Here is a 21,258-nt window from a genome sequence, read left to right as displayed (position 1 = left end):
AACGTGCCTAAATAGGAGCTTAACGCATGTAATGACTAATGTCATCAAACGGCTCCTAGGAAAATCCAGTTATTTGGTTTTAGCACTTGACCACATGATTTCAGTTGTCAATTGTGTTTTCAAGGATTGTCTGTATGTTAATTATATTAATTCACAGTTTTTCACTTATACACCAGGTGCCCTTCCTAACAGAACCGCCCCCCCCCCCCATTTTATCCAGGCTTGGGACTGGCACTATGAGTTCACTGACCCGTGTATCACATCAGCTGGGGCTCACCTGACACTACCTCATTGTGTTGCAGGAACTTTGAAACATTAAATGAATCCTAGGAAAGTTCCCTTGTAATACAGTCAACACTCTTGTGTTATTCCACGACAGAGCTATATACAAAAGAAATTCCTTTATTACATTCAAGAAATACCTTGGTAAATATGCAGGTTCTTATCTCTCTGGATCACTTGCTCGGAGTGGAAGTGTCTAAGTCAGTCTCAATTGACTCGTATTCAGCTTTGTTCAACTTTGTAACAAGTGTCTGGGTACTTCTACTTATTCATACTATTTATTAAGTTGTGTTCTGCATGCGTGTGGTGTCAGCCTTCTATAGTAAGAATTCTTCCAACAACTGTCTCGTTCTTGCTTCTTGCAGTACTTGTATTATTAACTCAGTTTGTTTTACAGATCACTGGTCTTTTTCTTTACATTTAAATCTATCTGGATAAAAATGTCTGCTGTTCACAAAGAATTGGGAAACAGACAGAGACACTGACACGAACATAGGAATATTCTGAACACAGAGCTTTGCAACTTCGATTCTGTTTGTGCCTGAAATCAGGCCTGCTGTGCGCATTATAGTATGAATAAATACTGTAAACATGTTTGATGTTAGACATCCTTCCGAAAGCACAAAGCAGTAGACTGCTACTGGGTATATCACCTGTGGAATTATGTAATTCTCCTCAGCTTTTGCTGTTCTGACCTGATATGTCTTGCCATAGGATACATGCCTAGATGGTGTATAAGGGTCAGTAACGTGACGCCCCCTTTTTCTGTCCAGGTTAATTTTATTTTGCAGAAAAAACTAAATAATACATAAAAATTTCTCATCTACTTGTTATACCTTCTTTACCTACTAAACCACTCTAACTTCTCCGAATTTTAAAGTTTTTCATCATTTTTCTGCTATCCGAAGTGCCAAAACACCATATGGGGCGACCGTCCGGCCTTGACTTTAGTTAGGACAACTGTTTTAAAAACACTTTAAATGAACTTAAATATATCTCTTTTCCTAGTTGGCATAATTTTAAACATGTTTTATATCCATTGACAAAACTATAAAGCATTTGCTTATATATTTCTATCATGATATACAAACGAATGTTGTCCGAATTATGTTGATTCTATCCATTTCATCCGGGGCGACCATCAACAAACCACAATTTTGGGACCTTTATTTTAAAAAACATCTCAAGGATGGGATACTGCATCAGCCAGACACAAGTGAAGACCCCCTGGAAACAACTGTAAGGTAAATCAGTCTCTCTCATATAGTAAGAAAAAGCTGTTTTTTAACGGCTGTGATGTCGTAGTTACTTTTGGTCATCATGTGGGGCGACCACCCCAAAACTGTAAATTATAATTTTTTTCCACAAATCTATATTTTGATGACTAATTTGATAGTGCTTTGTCACTAGAAGAAGCTTGTTTGGTTTCTGAGGCTAACTGTTAGCCTGTTATACTTGAGTAAACTTGAAAACATCATATGGGGCGACCGAGTATCATGTGGGGCGACCACTGCTAAATGTTTTAAATGATAGATATATGTCCTTTATTTGTAGTTTTTATATTCTATACATCAATTATATATATAGAGTTAATTGTTTAAGTATAATTATTTGTATATTTTATCTTTTTTTTTCTAAATTCAGCCATTTTCCATTCCTTTTATAGGGATAAACATTTATTTTAACTGGATAATGAAGGAGACTCTGATATTATAGAATAAACTTGTGAAATAATGTTTTCATAAAATGAAAGGGCACTAAAGTTTATCTTTCTTCATCAGTTTATCTACTTACTGATATGAGTTCAACTAGTCTTAATGATACATAAAAATGTGAATTCTGAGATATATTACGGTCGCCCCAGATGACTTTTTTAAGGCTTTGTTTTATTAACTTAGGTGTAAAAACACTAAAATGACAATTTTTTTACTTTTCTTTATAAAGGCATGTGTACACTACATTCCAAATGTTTAGAAAATGGCCAAACATATCCATATTTTTAGTATTTTAAAATTGGCCTATTAAAAAGTCTTATCCATCAATGACCCATAAGGAGATAAGTTATAAAAATTTTCATATAAACATACTTCAGTCTCCATGGATCCAGATACATTAAAGCTGGGGTTCAGAATTTACGGGTCATAACACTGTGAGGCATCATTTCCATAGACTATATACACTGCCACTTAAAAGTTTAGACACACTGTTAGATTCAATGGTCTTACCTAGTATGGCTTAAGGCGTCCAAAATATGCAATAATTTCTTTTGAACAGTTAATGTTGAGATTTGCCCGCTACTCATGCTCTGTAAAGACTTCATAACTGCTCTGATCCAAGGTGCTGTTTGTTAATAGGTGATTTCTGAGGCTGGTTACTCTAAATGAACTTCTTTTCTGTAGCAGAGGTAAGTTTTGGTCTTGTTTTCCTGAAAATTTGTTTACGAGAGCCAGTTTCATCATGGTCCTTGATGGGTTTTGCAAATGCTCTTGGCAATATTGTTCTTGCAAGAACTTTTCCAGAACAACTGACTTTCGTGTCTTAAAAACAGCACATAACTTTGTAATCTCCAGTATTGTTCGAAAATGTATTGAATGAATCACTAAACAAAAACATTGAATTAGAAGGTGGGTCCAAACTTAGATAGTAACTGGTACTGTATGTAGATGCCACACTGGCCTCTGGACAATACATCAACTTTGCCAATGTATTGGTAATTGTAAGACTGGCCTGTAAACCGTAAGGAGTAAATATGGAAGCTGCAGGTTTTATACAACTTTTATACAATCTTAATGGTCAAAAAAATCTATATACAGTACTCATGTTACACCTTACTATATTTGAGTTTCTTTATTTGAGTTTCACTCCTCCTCTGAGTGTGATATTTTAGTGTCTAAGTAAAATTAGCTATTGCAGAGCCACTCTCAGCCAGAGAGCAGCAGACATGAGATGCAAGCTGGGGGGGGGGGGGGGGGGGGTTCCCTGATATGAGGTCACATTAGAGAAAAAAAATCTAATTGGGTTGTTTAAGCCCTTACCAATACAAACAGAGAAAAAAAAGAAAAAGAAGCAGGGAATGTTTTTTTTCTCACTTTTTCACCACATTGTATATCTGAAAATGACTAAAAATCTACTTTTTTAGAATAGGTAACCTTGAAATTATATAATATTATTTAGGACTGTTAACTCATATTTGATTAAAAGCCATCATGCCAGTGCCAATATTACAGACATGTATACACATAATGTATATCGGCAGAACAGTGGCTTAATGGTTATCACTGTGGCCTTGCCCTTCCCCTTCTTGGGGTCTATGTGGGTCGCATGTCCTCTGGAGTTTGGTGGGTTTTCTCCAAACCTCTGGTTTCCTCTCACAGACCCAAGACATGCAGATTAGGCTAATTGCCGTTCCCAAATTTCCCGTAGTGTGTGAATTTTGACCATACTGTAGGTCTTACCACGGTTGTAAACATGGAAATAAATACAACGGTAATCATCATTGGCCTCCACGGTCCATAATTGGATTACAGAGGTTCCTAGATAGATGGATATATGTACTGTATATCAAAGTAACAGGCTGAATAAGCCAACATGGCAGCTCCAGATACAATATTATGTTTATAGTCAACTTATTTTTAGTGGGGACATAAGAGGATGCCACATATCCTCTTTTTATTTAGTCATTTACAAAAGAAGAACAGAAGTCAAGCAGGATGCTTGAAGCATTTTGCTTGCTTTAAATCTTTGAATAATTCAAAGGGCCTGATTTGCACTGGAAATTGCAAATCAGGCCCTTTACCCCCAGTGAAGGGCAATCTTAATGCTTCAGCCTAACAAGACATCTTGGACAATGCTATGCTTCCAACTTTGTGGCAACAGTTTGGGGAATGCCTTTTCTATTCCAACATGACTGTGCCCCAGTGCACAAAGCAAGGACTAAAGACATAGTTTAATGAGTTTGGTGTGGCACGGATCTCTGACCTTAACCTCATTAATCACCTTTGGGGTGAACTGGGACAGAGTTGGATGATGCCAGGCCTTCTCGTCCAACATCAGCGCCTGACCTCATAAATGCTCTACAGAGTGAATGAGCACGAGTTCCTACAGAAACACTTCTTGTGGAAGAGTGGAAGCTGTTATAGCTGCAAAAGAGGGACCAACTCCATGTTGATGGAGTATGGGAATTTGGATACAATGTCAATGCAGGTTTTGCCAAATACTTGTGTCTATACACTGTACGTCCTGTCAGGAAATAAAGGCTCACTCTTTTCACTAAACTGGTAAAGATTTGTTGTCACTTATTCTACACAAATGGGCAAGGCTCACAAAAACAATAAAATAAATCAATACATAATGCCTATTTGAAGTCATTATCCCAGAAAAAAAAAGAATAGAATAAGAAATGTGACAATAAACAAGATGTATGTTGTTGGAGTAAACCATGAACCTTCCTCGTTCACGCGCTGCAGTTTTTAACGCGACCGGAAGTGACGTCGTTGAGCGCATAGTCAAAAAATCCCACGCTTCATTTGCAGTCACTGTGTTTCGTTCTGACTCTTTTGACACTATTAGCTTTCCATATTTTACCTTTCCACGCGTATTATTAAAGCAAACCGACCAATTAAACAAATGCGATATTCTTTGTGCAACACCACGACAGCGTGTTACTGTTGCCTTGCTCAGCTAGCATAACAAGCTAACAGAATAAAGAAAGGATTTGATGGTATCTCATGCTTCCGGCATGTGTGACTCCTCTGATCGCTACACAGAGCGGGAAAAAGAAAACCCATCAGGACAATTTCTGAAATGTGTTTTGCTCAGCTGTCAAAAGCTATCAGAGCCATTGTCTGCTCTAATGTTTTGCTTACCGTTGTAAACACTGCGCTACCTTCGAGTTTGGTATAAAACGCAGCCTTGGGGAAGAGCAGCGCTCATCATCCACGATCCGCGTGCAAAACAAATAATAAAATCCTCGATTGCGGTAATTTTGCGTTGTACTTCCACAGATCCTTTACTACTAGGTAGATTGGTCCAATTCTGCTAACTGAACTGTCCAATAGCCACATCACAATCCGCATCCCTTCTCCCCCTTCCCCTCCCTCCAGGCTGCTTCCTCCAAAACCTGGAAAAACACTGGGATCAGGCTCTGCACATGCACATCCCTGTGTCCTCATACACACTTACTGTTCTCTGAGGAAGCCCATCTGCACCTGGCACAAAATTAGACATTTTATGTGGGTTTCTTTCTTTCTTTCTTTCTTTCTTTTTTTAATATCTCATCATTCAGGCCTTTCGGATTCACACTATTTTAATGCTCAGTGTATCTAATTTGACTCAAATCTCAAATTAAAAATTGATTTCAAATTCAAGTTTTATTTGTCACATATACAACTATACATTTTATGACTTTTTGTAACATTAAAAGAAAAATATTAAATAGAATAAAAAGGCAAGAAAAGACAAATTGCAATAGAAAAAGAATGTAAAATCTTAAAATATAAAGTTACACTTACTCACTCATTGTCTACACTGCTTTATCTTTTATACAGAGTCACGGGGGACCCTAGCGCCTATCCCAGGAGGTTAAGACACCCCGGACAGTGTGCCAATCCATCTCAAGGCACAAACACAGACAGAGACACACACAAACGCTCATTCACACACTATGTGCAATTTGGGAATGCTAATTAGTCTATTCTGCATGTCTTTCGGCTGTGGGAGGAAACCGGAGTACCAGAAGGAAACCCACCAAGCACGGGGAGAACATGCAAACTCCATGCACACAGTCCCGAGGCGGGAATCAAATTCAGACCCTGTAGGTGCAAGGCGACACTTTTTTTTATCTCTTTTTTTTTATTATTGGAATTGTGGTTAAATCACTTTCAAGATATGGCATGTAGGTATGACAGCAGCAGTACAAGCTTGCCATAAGACTGTAATTACAAATTAAAATTTTGAGAGTATATCGATAGATATATATTTGTAAATAATTAATCAACACTTTTGCCTACTACTGCTAAAAAAAGTAACTTTTTTTTTCAGTAGCATATATCTAAAATAAGATGCCCCCTGACATGGGTACTGCTAGATCCCTTTTACTGGAGCACATCCTCCATTAAAGTCTAAAAATTGCACTTTAACAAACTCCTATATTTTTTAGTGGATTCATTTACATTGATAACAACAGGCTTTTTTTTTTATCTAAAAATGTCAGAGCAATGCAGTTTCAGCAACAAAAAAAAAGTCAGAAAGTGCTCAAACACCTTTACTTACGCACTGATTGTCACCACTTCATCTTGGGCAGGATCACAGAGGGTGGATCCCAGCTAGGGGCAATTTATCTGAACCAATCTCAAGAACACCCATGTGGACAGGGGGAGAGGCTGTAAAAAAATCATACAGACACTAACTGAAGTGGAGGATCAAACTGAGGACTCCATAGCTAGAATAAACCCGACCATTGCACCACTGTGCTACCTAGTGCAAGACAGAACAACTAAATCTGAAGGCATTTTAAATGTACAGATTGAGCAATATAAGGAGCATCTTACTCAAAATCCTCTTCTACAGCTTAATCAAAAACATGGTCCTGCTGGCAGTCATTTATAATAAAAAGATTTACAGACCTCTCCTGTAACATGACTTTTAAATGCTTTCGCAGTAGTGCACCCAAATCTAATGTTATCAGTCTGCTGTTATAAAGGAGTTTTGTCTCAATGTCTGACTGTCAGTGTCTGACTATTAACACTTAACAACAGTTGGCCAGGTTGGGTAGACAGCACTAATGCTTCTGATGTATAAAATCTCCTTATCAGCCTTGTCCTCAGCAGCATGAGGGCATGCAACAGTGTGTGACATCAGTGTGTGACATCAGTGAGTGGCAGATCCTAGCCTCTTGGTTATAAGAAATACCAAAGCAGAAACTGTGCATGATGAAAGTCATAATGAAAATGTTGAATGTAGTAAGTACACCTTACTGCTTACACAGGATTTAAGAAGACAAGTTGCAGCCAGATGCTGCTAATCAGGCCTTGATTAATTGATCATCAGCAGGTGTGTAGACCTCTGCTGGAGCATTCGGATGTATGTTACACAATGCCAAGAGATAGACATAGAGAAGACATAAGCAATGGTCTTAGAAAAGCAACTGTTGCTGCACATCAATCTAATGCTCAGAGAATTACATAAAAAAACCCAAATCATATGTAATCTTGTATTACATATTTTATTAGGAAGTAGTATTGCACTTATCATATTATTAATACAGATAAGTATTAATGTCCTGTTTTGTTACAGTCAGTGAAAATCCACGTACATGTGTGTATGAGTTACAGAGAAGAAGGGGTTGCTAGAAGAAAGCATGATTAAGGTTTTGTGTTTTTTTTATACAGAAGAGGTTAAACTGCATCTGAATAAATTTTCTATGGACAGGTGAGATCAAAATGGAGTTATTTGGCCTTAATGCCCAGCACCATGTTTGGAAAAAAACAAATAGTATGTAAGCAGAAACACCTGATACCCAGTGTCAAGCATAGTGGTGGAGAAGTGATGGTTTGGGCTTGTTTTACAGCCATAGGACCTGGGCATCCTGCAGTCATTGAATTAACCATGAACTTCTATGTATACCAGAATATTCTAGAGACAAATGAGTGGCCATCTGTCCCACAGCTAAATATTGCTCACAATTGGGTCATGCAACAGGACATTGAACCGAGGCACACCAGGAAATCTACAGGACCTCAAACCAACTGAAATGCTGTGGTGGGACCTTAAGAGAGGGCTGTGCATTAGCGAATGCGCAAAACCCTTAATGAACTGAAGCAATGTTGTAAAGAAGAATGAGCCAGTGATTGGAGAGGGCCAGGAAATAATTACTTTGAGATATTGCTGCTAAAGATGGATCAAGCTATTGAATTATGCGGGTATTTTTGCATTGACCATTTTTTATTTGTTAAATAAATAATTGCATGGTAAAAAAAAAAAGTTTTTTATGTTTGCATGTTTTTTGTGTGCAGTTGCATTTGCACTAAGACCCACAATGATCAGATGATTTTTTTTCTTGTCCCCTGCATTTCTGCACTTCATGTATACAGTACTGGATGTTGTAAAATATAATGATACAAAATTCATCTTTGACACTGAGTGATAGCCCAGCTCTGCTCTAAGCACATACTAACTGATTTGGGCTTGTACCCGTTCGTCATCATTAGCCTTATTTTGTCTTATTAGCCTGTACATTTATAATCCTGTTCGCTGTTGTTTCTGATTGTTCTGACTGTGGCTTCTCATTTTTTCTCTCTTGTTTTCCCTTTAGTGTCTCAATACTTCATGTGGATCCACTGTAGTCATTACTTGTTATAATCCCAGACTCTCTTTTGGATTTATGATTATTGATTTCTATTTGTTGGCTTTTCATCCCAGCACTCACTGTCAAACATCATTTTGTTAAAGCGTCCCAGTGATTAGGCCTTGCCCCTGGATACCATTTTATTACATTAAAAAAAATAATAATGCAGGTTAGGTTTGCACACCTACTTTCTATAAACATAACATGGGCATAATTTAAAACCCTTCACAGAGTTTAGTGTAATAGGTATCACAGATGCCTCACCATCTGTAGGCTTTTATTTAAACTCCTATCTACAACAGAAACATCCTGTACACACATAATCTCTCTATTTCTGCATGATCCGCTTTAAATAATGACATTTTAATAACTGTTTCAAAGGTATACAAACAGCCTTACTAATATTCACTATGTTGACTCCTTTGAATGCCACTGACTGCAAACATTTAGTCAGGAATTTAAGAACTACTGTATCTGTTCCTGTAGCATGTGAAAGTGATGCTTATTGATGTATAAAAGAATTTATAAGCCTTAACCTAATATAATATTTATTATATATATAAAACAATATAATAATAATAATAATAATAATAATAATAATAATAACAACACTGTGCAAGGCATTGTAAAAACGTTGGTAGTAAATTACCAAAAACAAACTTACTGCACTAAACTTAACTAAAAACTAAACTAAACCAAAAAAAAATGAAATGAAAGAAAAAAAAAAGAAATGTTTCTATACATATTTAATAAGGTGTTATATAATATAAAAGCAGGTCACACTTTAGATTTAATAATATTATTTGGATTAAGTATAAGAAATTTATTCACAATACCACTATCTGAAGTTATCTCAGATCACTATCTTGTCTCATTGCGAGTGTGTCACAATAATAATGTACACACAGCGCCGCGCTACCGTATGAAACGTACATTCACATCAACTACCAAACAGAGCTTTATCAGTAATCTCCCAGAGTTCCCAACTTCGATTAGATCACCGTCTGACCCCACAGAACTCGATCAGGCGACTGAATATTTAGAGTCGACATTTCGCTATACCCTAGATAATGTAGCTCCAGTCAAAAGAAAAATTATTAGAGATAAAAAACTTGCTCCCTGGTATAACGATCACACGCGCACTTTAAAACAGACCGCTCGGAAGTTAGAACGTAAATGGCGTCAAACTAAATTACTAGTATTTCGAATAGCATGGAAGGAGAGCATCCTGAACTATAGAAAAGCTCTTAGTATAGCTAGATCAACATATCTCTCCACTCTTATAGAAGAAAATAAAAATAATCCTAGATTCTTATTTAATGCTGTAGCCAAATTAACCAGAAATAAGACCACTGCAGAAATCTCCACAACAACATCATGCAATAGTGAGGACTTCATGAACTTTTTTAATAATAAAATTGTAAATATTAGGCATAAAATTGAGGTTTTGAAACCGAACAATGTAATTGATGCAGATGTTAATCTAGCCATGTCAGACCAGAACCTAGAATACTTTACTCCCCTTGAAGAGAATGAACTAATTTCACTCATCTCTTCTTCAAATTCATCAACCTGTATATTAGATCCTGTACCGACACATTTTCTTAAACAGATAGTACCAGCAATAATAGAACCCCTGTTGAGAATAATTAATTCTTCACTCAGCATTGGATATGTTCCAAAATCTTTTAAATTAGCAGTTATCAAACCAATAATTAAGAAACCTGACCTCGACCCCTGTCAGCTGTCCAGTTACAGACCAATATCAAACCTCCCCTTTATCTCTAAGATCCTGGAAAAGATAGTAGCGGAGCAGCTATGCTCATATATACATAGGAATGGCATACATGAACTGTATCAGTCAGGATTTAGGCCTCATCACAGTACAGAGACGGCGCTCGTTAAAGTAGTAAATGATATTCTATTGGCCTCTGATCAGGGTTGTGTAACTATGCTTGTATTACTTGACCTCAGTGCAGCTTTTGACACTGTTGATCACGCTATTCTTCTTCACAGATTAGAAAATGTAGTGGGAATTAAGGGTACAGCCCTCTCCTGGCTCAGATCCTATCTGACCCATCGTTATCAGTATGTAGACTTAAATGGTGATTATTCTGCATGTTCTCTAGTGGAGTTTGGCGTTCCGCAGGGTTCAGTTTTAGGTCCACTGCTTTTTTCCCTTTACATGCTTCCTCTGGGCAACATAATCCGTAAGCATGGTATTAGTTTTCACTGTTATGCTGATGATACACAGTTATATGTCTCAGCAAAACCTGATGAGAAAAAACAGCTTACTAAAATTGAGCAATGTGTGCAGGACATAAGAAATTGGATGCTAACTAACTTCCTTCTGCTAAATCCGGATAAGACAGAAGTTCTAGTCATAGGACCGCATACAGCTAGGAGTAAAATTTTAGATCATACCGTAACTTTAGATGGCCTTTCTGTTCCATCAAATGCAACAGTGAAAGACCTTGGTGTGATTATTGATTCCAGCCTTTCATTTGAAGCACATGTAGATAATATTACCAGGATAGCATTCTTTCACCTCAGAAATATTGCCAGAATAAGAAATTTATTGTCGCTAAACGACGCAGAAAAACTAGTTCATGCTTTTATCACCTCTAGGTTGGACTATTGTAATGCCTTACTGTCTGGTTGTTCAGCTAGATGCATAAATAAGCTTCAGCTAGTCCAAAACGCAGCAGCGAGAGTCCTCACCAGAACCAGAAGATATGAGCACATCACCCCTATCTTATCTTCACTCCATTGGCTCCCTGTGAAATTTCGCATTGATTTTAAAATACTACTCTTGACATATAAAGCATTAAATGGTCTCGCGCCGCAGTACCTGAGCGAACTGCTAGTGTCTTACGATCCGCCACGCCTACTTCGATCAAAGGATGCAGGCTGCTTGTCAGTACCGCGTATTATGAAAAATACAGCTGGGGGCAGAGCTTTTTCTTACAAAGCCCCAAAGTTATGGAATAGTCTTCCAAATAGTGTTCGGGACTCAGACACAGTCTCAGTGTTTAAGTCCAGGCTAAAAACCTATTTATTTAGCCGAGCATTTTTATAAATAGATTTGCCATAGGTAAAGGAGCAGATCTGGGGGACTCATGGACGTAGAGTATTATGGTAAACTGGTATGTTTGGATGCTGTCTTCCTCACTCACCATACCTAACTGCCATCTCTCCTCTTCTTCTCTTTCCCCCCCTCTTTCTTTTTCCTCTCTCCTCCTGTCCCCCCCCTTTTCACTCTTTCTCTCTCTCTCTGTCGAGCTACACATGTCGTTCCTGAGCTGGCAGTGATCCAGACTCCCTCTGCCCTCCGGACCTGTCTGACCCATCCTGGTGCCCCGCTTCTGGCTGAAGATCTCGTCACATGGATGCCCCGTGTGTCTCTCTGGGATGCGTCTAGTGTCTGGGAATGATTCTCTCTACCTAGAAAATGGTTCTGGCCTTGACTGGTGTTGGCAACTGTTTCTCTGGGGACTTGACAGTTCGATAGTTCATGACTGGAACTTCTTACAAGTCTACCTGGGTCTTCAATAACTACCTGGACTCCATATTAACATCAATTAACATCAGCTATTATAGCTGAACTGCCTCCCACCCTACACACTGTATAAATGCAGATCATTTACTGCTTTTTGTTTCACCCAAATGAGGATGGGTTCCCTGTTGAGTCTGGTTCCTCTCAAGGTTTCTTCCTCTTACCATCTCAGGGAGTTTTTCCTTGCCACTGTCGCCCTCGGCTTGCTCACCAGGGACAAACTGACCATTTTGATTCATACAAATTCACATTTCATAATTCTTTTGACTATGTAAAGCTGCTTTGCGGCAATGAAAATTGCTAAAAGCGCTATACAAATAAAATTGAATTGAATTGAATTGAATATAATATAGAATAAAATGAAGCTATTGGTTCTTCTCAACGTTTTGTTTTTGTAGAAACCCAAGTTTTGATCTAACCCCTTATATGTTATGTTCTCACAATGCATTTTTCTGAAATCGAAATAGATAGTCCAGCGATATTAATATAGCAAGTAAATAATATAAAAGATCACTTGATGAATAACTTAAAAAAGTATATGGGTACTGTTTATACCTGGCATTTTGCTAACATTTGATGTGTGGTTGGCTGTTGTAAAGTATAATTTTGAAATCAGCAAGCTAAAAATCATTCTTACTGACATTTTAGGTAAATCAATAAATTGTTATGCTTAAAAAACATTACTAGCAGTTGGCAGAAGTGCTACTGTTTGCTTTACATAAAAAGGGAGGCTGTGCACATGTAAAATTTCCTCATGACAAATAAAACAAACAAGATACATAAGACATTTTAGAACCATTATAAAACATTTCTGTTAATAAAATCAATAAAATCAATAATAAGTAGAATCAATAATAAAATCACAATCCGTGCTAACAAAAATGTTTTAGATGTTTAGGAGAGCTAAAAATATTAAAGAAATAAAAAAAAATATATATATAACCAAAACGTCTACTCACACAGTACAAAGCCACAGAAAGATCTCAGGACTAATGTTTCGGTTATTCTTGGGGATATTATATTTTTTATTTGGACTATAAAAATAAGCTGTTTTAAAAATAAGCTAGTCCTAATTAAACCGAAATATTTAATTACAAATAAAATTATGTATATTTTTTTGTTCTTTAAATGTAAAAGATTTTACTGCATCTGTTATTAATTGTATCTACTACTGTATTTTGTTTCCCTCATTTTCATTCAGTGATGTAATACTCATATTTCTGTAAACAAAATTTCCCTTAAGAATATCATTGCCCGACAAGAAGTCATCATAAGTGCTATAGAAATGCATGTTTTTTTTATTTCTTCACCTTAGCTCAGCTTGAGTGCCAGTTCCTGCACATCTATTTATTACAGCAAATCAATGCACCATCTTTACAGCCACTTCAATAAACGCACAAAGGTCCTCACTTGCAATTCATTTGTTTTATATGGCCTGTGCTTTGCAGGAAAAGGTTTGTGCAGTTTGGTTTAATGTAGTGTGTTACACTGTAGACATGGTATAATAAAGGAAGACAAATTTATAAACCAGATGCAACCTCACAATATTTAAAATTCTGGCTTGTCATAGGAAATAATAAACTGAAATCAAACACATCACTATGCTGTATATGCATCGCCCTTAAAAACATGAACCCTATTTAAAAAATAGCAAAGAACAAAATGATTCTCTGTAGATACGCTCATTCATCTTCATTAAGTGCTTTATATTGCTGAGTATTGTGATGGATCTAAAGCCAATCCCAAGAACACTGTGTACGAGACAAAAATACACCCTGGATAGGAGGCAGACTGTTGCGAAGCAGCAAGTACATACACACATTCATACACTTATGCTCATCAAGGTGCTATTTAATGTAAACAATCCACTTAAAGTAATGTTCTTGGGAGAATAGGAAAACCTGAAGGAAATTTATGAGGACATGAAAACTACATTCACAAAACCTCCAGAATTCTCTCAATAACCAAAGACTGAACCAGAAATCCTGATGCTATAAGCACATCCTAAATCCTATCAGATAATAATAATAATAATAATAATAATAATAATAATAATAATAATAATAATAATAATTTATTATTATTTATTATTATTATTATTATTTTTATTTAGAAAACATTATTATAATAATGAAATCATGGATTCTTAATAGTATTATTATTACAATATTATTTTTATTATTATTTAAAAAATGCAACATTGTGTTGATGTTGATCATCTGTAACTACTATAAAAGTCACTACAATTGTAATTGAAATCATGAACGGCTTAATAACTTAAAAACAAATATAATAATGCCAAATATAATTATATGCATTTATTTCTCTTTTGATGTAATTAAATTTTGATAAAAGTTCTTTTGTACTTGTAGTATATTATAACCTTTTATAGAAGATTAGGCTTATTAAAGATCTACGACTTTCATGAAGAATCTTAATAAAATGTCCATCTGTCATCTTACTCTTTGCTAAGTTTATGTACCTCGTGTTAAAGCTTTGAAGAACATGCTGATGAATAAAAATGATTAATGGATGAGGTCTTTTATCCCGTTGTTTATAGAAAACCTGCTGAGGTTGGACAATGAATATAAAAAATCCGGGATTACTTTAGAAAACCCTACAAATCATTTGAAAGGGAATGTCTATCTTTGTTCTTGTGGCTTTTGTAGCTGATTTACATCCCTATACCTTGATTAGAAAACAAAAACACACAGAGATCAATACAGCTTCATTGGTTAAGTGCTGCCTATTTCAGTTTAGAAAGCAGGCTAGAAAAATGTGGAACCTTAAACTTGCATAATAATAATCCAGTAATCACAGGTTTCTGTGAAAGGGGCAATAAGATGCATTTATGCCCTTTTTTCTAGCCTTGCTGCTGATATTCTTGTGACTCAGTGGGTAAAGTTTCTTTTGGGCTAACCATAATTTCTAACAACAGCACAAAATGATTCAGGGAATGGTTTGGGGGGAAAAAGCTAGAAGCTTCTGACCTCAAGATAGACATACTGTACTGTAAGGTTCACAAACACATGTACCTTGAACTTTTGTAAATGTATCAACTTTTGGTTTAGCTTTTAAATACTTGTTTGCAACTTTGGCTCGTACAGAAGATATGGTTGCAGTAACATGCTTGAAAAATACTTTTTGTTCATTAGCATGTTATGTGAGATTTACATACAGTACTGTACGTCCACCATACTGTCACTTTATTAGTGGCTTCATGGAGAGGTCATACTGAGATCTAAATAAAAAAAATTACACTGACCCAAACAAAGACAAAGTATAAGTGCCAACATTTTGTCTATGAGGTATTAAGCCTTTTTTATTATAAAATATATTGCAAAGACTGTGGAAGTGAAATGGACTATGGTGTACCCCGAGTCTGAACATCACATCAGCTGGTCTTCAGTTGGTCCTGGTCTCACTTCAGGTGCTCATGATTCAATAGTAGACAAGTACCAAGGTCAATACTGTCGATTTCCCCTTGTCCCAATAGTTTATCCACTCATATTTGTAATATTTTAACAGAGACACTGAAGGCCAGTTGAAAGACAAAGTAGAAAGAGAATTCAGCATCTGCAACAAAGGGATCGCTCATGTCTGAAATCCAAAAGATTTTCTCCTCTGCGTGTCACTGTGTTAATTAGGTACACAGGTCTATCAGAAGCTGATTACTTCCTCAAGATGATTTAGTTCAATGGTTTTAATTGAAGTCTTTAACTACTCTATGAAGATTGAAATTCTTTAGCAGCTACTTTGTTGATTATGATTAAAGCTCAAGTTTGGCCCTGAGGTCATGTTTCAAAGGATTCTGGTGCTTTAGATACAGGCAAATGGATGCAAGGCAATTATTTGACTCAGTAGGTCATGTGCCCTCATCAACTTAAATATGGAAATATGGAAGGTTTTGGGGGTTAGTATTAGAGCCACAAAATTCAGAACAGGAAAAAGAACAAAAAGGTTGATGTTGCGTAATATGGTGCTGTGGGTGACATGTAAGCAACTTCGAAAAGTTCAGCTGCATTTTTTTTTTTTTATCACCATTGTAGTGTTACTATTTTTTATTACATGTACCCACTATATGCAGCTTTAGAAAAAGCCACTACAGGTTTACATAATGTGTCAGGCCTAAAACAAAGGCTAACCTGTCAGTGGGAGACACTTTGTACTGACATGCAAAAAATATCTAGTTCAACAATGATTTCACTTGTGTATCTATCTTTCTTGTGTATCTATTGCTTGAGCAGGTATGACTTCATATTTGTAATATCTGTAATTCTAAAACAATGGGGACTATTTACAGTATACTAATAATATATAGACTATTACAGTATATATTATTATATGAGCAGGTGTGACGTCAGTGGTTATGTTAAAACAGTATCAAACAATGTCACCCTTTTTGCACTAATTCTAGTCCAATTTTGGGAAGAAAAAAAAATTCCACTAGAAGAAACTATGGGCACTTGTGTCTACTCAGCCACAAAAGCGTTATTGAGGTCAGGCACTGATGATGGATGGGGAGGGCAAGCATGCAGTAAGCGTTCCAATTCATCAGTGGGGTTGAGGTCTTTATGACCATATCTTTATGGGCCTTGCTTCGTGCACAGGGGCACTGGTGTGCTGCAACATGTTTGCCATTGATCCCTTTTCCCTGTAAAGGCCAAATCTTAATGCTTCAGCAAAGATTTCTAGACAATTGTGTTCCTAAAATGTCGGTATAGATTCTATAGTAAAATGACCAATAACTGCAAAATAAATAACACTTGCCCTCTTTGTGTCTGAGCTTGAACATCTTAATGATAGCAGGGAAAGGACAGTAAGAGTTAATATAGGTATTTCAGATCTACATTCAATTTATTTAAGCTCTTTTAAAAGATCTTCTGCAGTCTATCTAGAGCTCCTCACTTGTTTAAAACAGTTGCATAAAAACTCTATAGTGTATATACTGTAATATATAGTAATATATATTGATTAAGATGCCATTCTTAATCCGTAGGGTTTAATATGATGTTTGTTCACCCTTTGTAGCTGTAACAGCTTCAACTTTTCTTGGAGAGCTTTCCACAAGGTCAAGGAATTTTTTTTTTACCATTCTTCCAGAAACGCATTTGTGAGGTCAGACATGACTGATGTTAAATGAAGGTGTTTTATCTGGTTGAGGTTTTGTATTTTTTTAATCGCCGTTAACCTACAGTATTATGTGTTGCTGGCACAGATCTTTGTCGCTTGAGTTTTATTAACTTTGTCTGTGATAACTGAACCAACAAGAACAAAAACCCACACCAGGTCAGTGGAACTCTAGCTTGGAGTGCTTGGAACGAATACACATCCACATATTATTAGAACCTGCACCAGGATGGGTTTATTTACAGTACATGCTCTTAAGCAGTAAGTTCCTGATTATTATATTAAATATATACTGTATTATAGGTATGCATTAAAAAAAGACTTTCTCCTGTTAAACAACTGACATTTTCTCGCACAAGCCGGTTTTCCAACCCTGTGCGAGGGATTATAGTAAGTAAGCTGCATATCTTCACTGAAGGTAGGGTCTTCAAAACTCAGCTAATCTCCATAAGACATTTGGTATAATGAGTCTAAGTGACCAAATTGTTCACACTATTTTTTAGCGCAGAAATCCACTACACTCAAAGGCAAATAAAGCCCTAACAGAGTCTGATAGGCACCGTAATTACACTGGCAAACTGCATAATGAGCTGAAAGTTTGGGAATTTTAGACACCTTTTCATGTTACTATGCACCACGCAAATGGTCTGTGAAACACCATTAATGGCAATAAACCACACACATCTGTCCTCACTGCATCCTTCACTTCTTTCCTCTGCTGAATGCATCTGTCTGCACAACACGTTTCTTCCCAATTACACACTAATTCCTTTATACACAAGCCCATCTGCTGAGAGATCCAGGTATTTGTTGAGCTGAAGTTATTTACCGATGTTTATAGTGCTTCTAAGGATAATCGAGAAAGTATTGACCTGTCTGATGAAACACATGCTTTTTTTATATTATGTGTATATGGAGTTTATGTCCTGTGTAATTTTTCTCATGTGTGTAAATGAAATGTGTAAGAAATCACAGGTAAAAAGGAATAAATTGCATTTGCAAATCCGTTCATTATGTGTAAAATACAGGCCTAAACAAAAATCATATGTGTATGTAAATGTAACCACATTTAACCCTGTGACGGCCACTGTTGCAGAATTACAACATCACTTTTAATAATTCTAAAAAAAGGCCGGCAAATAATACATATTAAATGGGTCTTATTGTTTGTCCTCACGATGCTTACTGGATAGAAAAAGTGTTTATAGGTCTGGTAATGGTCAAAAAAAGATCAAATGGTCAAACAAAACCACCAACCCACTGACTGCTCAACCAATGATGATGTGGACATCAAGCCCCAACCAAAAAAAAAAAAAAACACACCGTGGCCTGTGACAGGTTTCTGACTTTTCTGGTTCAGAAATCACCAGTGATGCTACCTCCCTTCTCACCCCACTGGCGTACTTCCGAAAGTAATTAAACATCTGTAAACACCAATAATAAGGAAATTGAAGATGCTTGGCATGTACCTGAACATGAGCCTAATGCAAATGTCACCTGCAAATGAATGCCTAAATGTTCTGTATACAGTAGCTGTTTAGAGAACAAATACAGAAACTCTGTTTACTACTAGGCCCAACGTTGCAATATTACAACATTCCCTTAAAAACTTACTAAAATGTAAAAAATGTAAAAAAAAAATCTTTAATTCCTACATCAGAGGCCTCCTAAAACAATATCTGAGAGGTCAAAAAAAATTTTGCTCGTGTTTTTCTATATTTGGGTCTTACAGGGTTAAAAATATATATGACTAATAGATGACATGTGTGAAACATTAAATCATGTTTAAGTCATGTGACAAAAAAACATCTGCATTTAAAGACATTTACACTGAACAATGTAAAATTTCCAAAATCCCATGTGTGTAAAACTTATTATTATTTTTAATGTGTCTGATCTCATTTCAAACAAGCTTGCACTCTAATTTAAGCTAATGTCATACAAGCCTATATTTGACCCAAGGGATTGACTATTTGTACTCCTCTAAATATCATATTTTCTATAATGAGTATGCTTTTTATTGCAATTTCATGCATTAAAACAGATTGTTAAACCTATGCCATCTGCATCTTTGCAGATTTATGTAAACTGATAAATTATGTGTACTTTACTAATGACAAAATAATTAGAAAATCATTAGTTTATATACAGTATATATGTGTGTGTATGTGTGTGTGTGTGTGTGTGTGTGTGTGTGTGTGTGTGTGTGTGTGTGTTGGCCTCTTCTCGAAAGGCTTTTCACAGGGTTTTAAAGTGTGTTTTTGGAAAATTAGACACTGATGTTGGATGAGAAGGCCTGGCTCGCTGTCTCCACTCTAAATGATCCCAAATTATGGGTTTAGGGTCAGGACTCTGTGCAGCCCAGTCAAGTTGTTCCACACCAAACTCACTCATTCATGTCTTTGGGAGCATGAAATCATCTTAAATGACTTGCTATGCTGAAGCATTAAGAGTGTTTTTTACTGAAACTACAGTAGGTGGCCGAGCCAAACTGCTGAAAAACAAGCCCACATCATAATCACCCCTCCACCAAATTTCACACTTGGCACAATGCAGTCAGACAAGTACTGTATCGCTCTCCTGGCAACCGCCAAACCCAGACTTGTCCATGGGATTACCAGACAGACCAGTATTCCTCACCCCACAGAGAACACGTCTTTACTGCTCTAGGGTCCAGTGGCGGCTTTACATCACTGCATTGATGCTTTGCATTACACTTGCTGATGTATGGCTTGAATGCAGCTGTTCAGCCATGGAAACCCATTTCATGAAGCTCTCTACGGACTGTTCTTGATCATCTGGATCTGAAGCCACATAAAGTTTCAAGGTCTATAGCTATTGACGCTGCAGAAAGTATGTGACCTCTGTGCACTATGGATGTTAGCATCCGCTGACCCCGCTATGTGATTTTACATGGCCTACAACTTCGAGGCGGAGTTGCTGTCATTCCCAATCGCTTCCACTTTGTTATAATACCACTAACTTCACACTGGAATTTACTGAGCTCCTAAGAGCGACCCATTTTTTTCCCAAATGTTTGCAGAAGTAGTGCTTGATTTTATACACCTGTAACCACCTCTGAATTTAATGATTTGAATGGGTGGTTGAATACCTCTGGCAATATATATATATACTCACACTAATAACACACACTCTCACTCAATTTAAATCATACACATTTCTCATGAAACATGAATAACAACAACCTTCAGGTCCTATGTGGCTTCAATTAAAAATTTTAATCAACAAACCAACTAGTATAGAGAATACAGAGAAACCATGATATGAAGAAATAATGTAAGGTTCCTCCATATACAGTAGGATACTATAATTGGAATGCTGTCTAAGAGTAATAGAGTTCAGAGACCTCTGCATCACACAAAAATTCATGGCCCCGTATTTTTACCCTTTATCTTTTGCTCCAAAACCTTGTCGGCGCTCTATGTGACTTTGCAGACTCCAGTGTTATTAAATTGTATATTTCCAGGGACATATACAGTAGTTGGAAGAATGTTAAGAAAAAAACTTTGGATGAAAGTATAAATATTTGTTCTGTTTTAGTTCTCGTTCTCCATACAGTATTAAAAAGGTTTTCTTTTGTTTATAATGCAGTCTGGATGTAACCATAGAATGAGACAATTTTGTTGTGCTTTTGGATCTCTGCTCCAGATCCGAGTGTGGAAAGCATTCAACATGACCTCCTCCTAGGGAATATGCTGTACTGGGGAAAACAACCAGGAATAGCGGCACTCATTTGAACTGAAAATTCATTCCCTCTCATGTGTGTGTGTGTGTGTGTGTGTGTGTGTGTGTTGTGTTCAATCTCATTCTAAATGAGGATAGATGTGTTGTTCTATGAAGCTGGAGCCAGAGCATATGACCTTGTGATTATTTGTTTCCTAAATACACTACTTGCTATAATTAGCTATATTTGCTTTCTAAATCC

General features: G+C 36.6%; 1 protein-coding gene across 1 annotated transcript in view; it reads right to left on the bottom strand.

Annotated features, from left to right (window-relative positions):
• The window catches only part of LOC128534421 (xylosyl- and glucuronyltransferase LARGE1), a 74,099-nt gene extending 68,768 nt beyond the window's left edge, over positions 1 to 5,331 (bottom strand). Inside the window, exon 1 of the mRNA XM_053508846.1 lies at positions 5,148 to 5,331. The gene's annotated coding sequence lies outside the window, so the exon portion shown is untranslated. The remainder of the gene's footprint in view (positions 1 to 5,147) is intronic.
• Between the last annotated feature and the right edge of the window lie 15,927 nt (positions 5,332 to 21,258).

This window comes from Clarias gariepinus, chromosome 12 (genome assembly GCF_024256425.1).
Source record: "Clarias gariepinus isolate MV-2021 ecotype Netherlands chromosome 12, CGAR_prim_01v2, whole genome shotgun sequence".
Taxonomy (NCBI): domain Eukaryota; kingdom Metazoa; phylum Chordata; class Actinopteri; order Siluriformes; family Clariidae; genus Clarias; species Clarias gariepinus.
The sequence above is the reverse complement of the archived record's forward strand: the minus strand, read 5'-3'. Positions and strand labels throughout refer to the sequence as shown.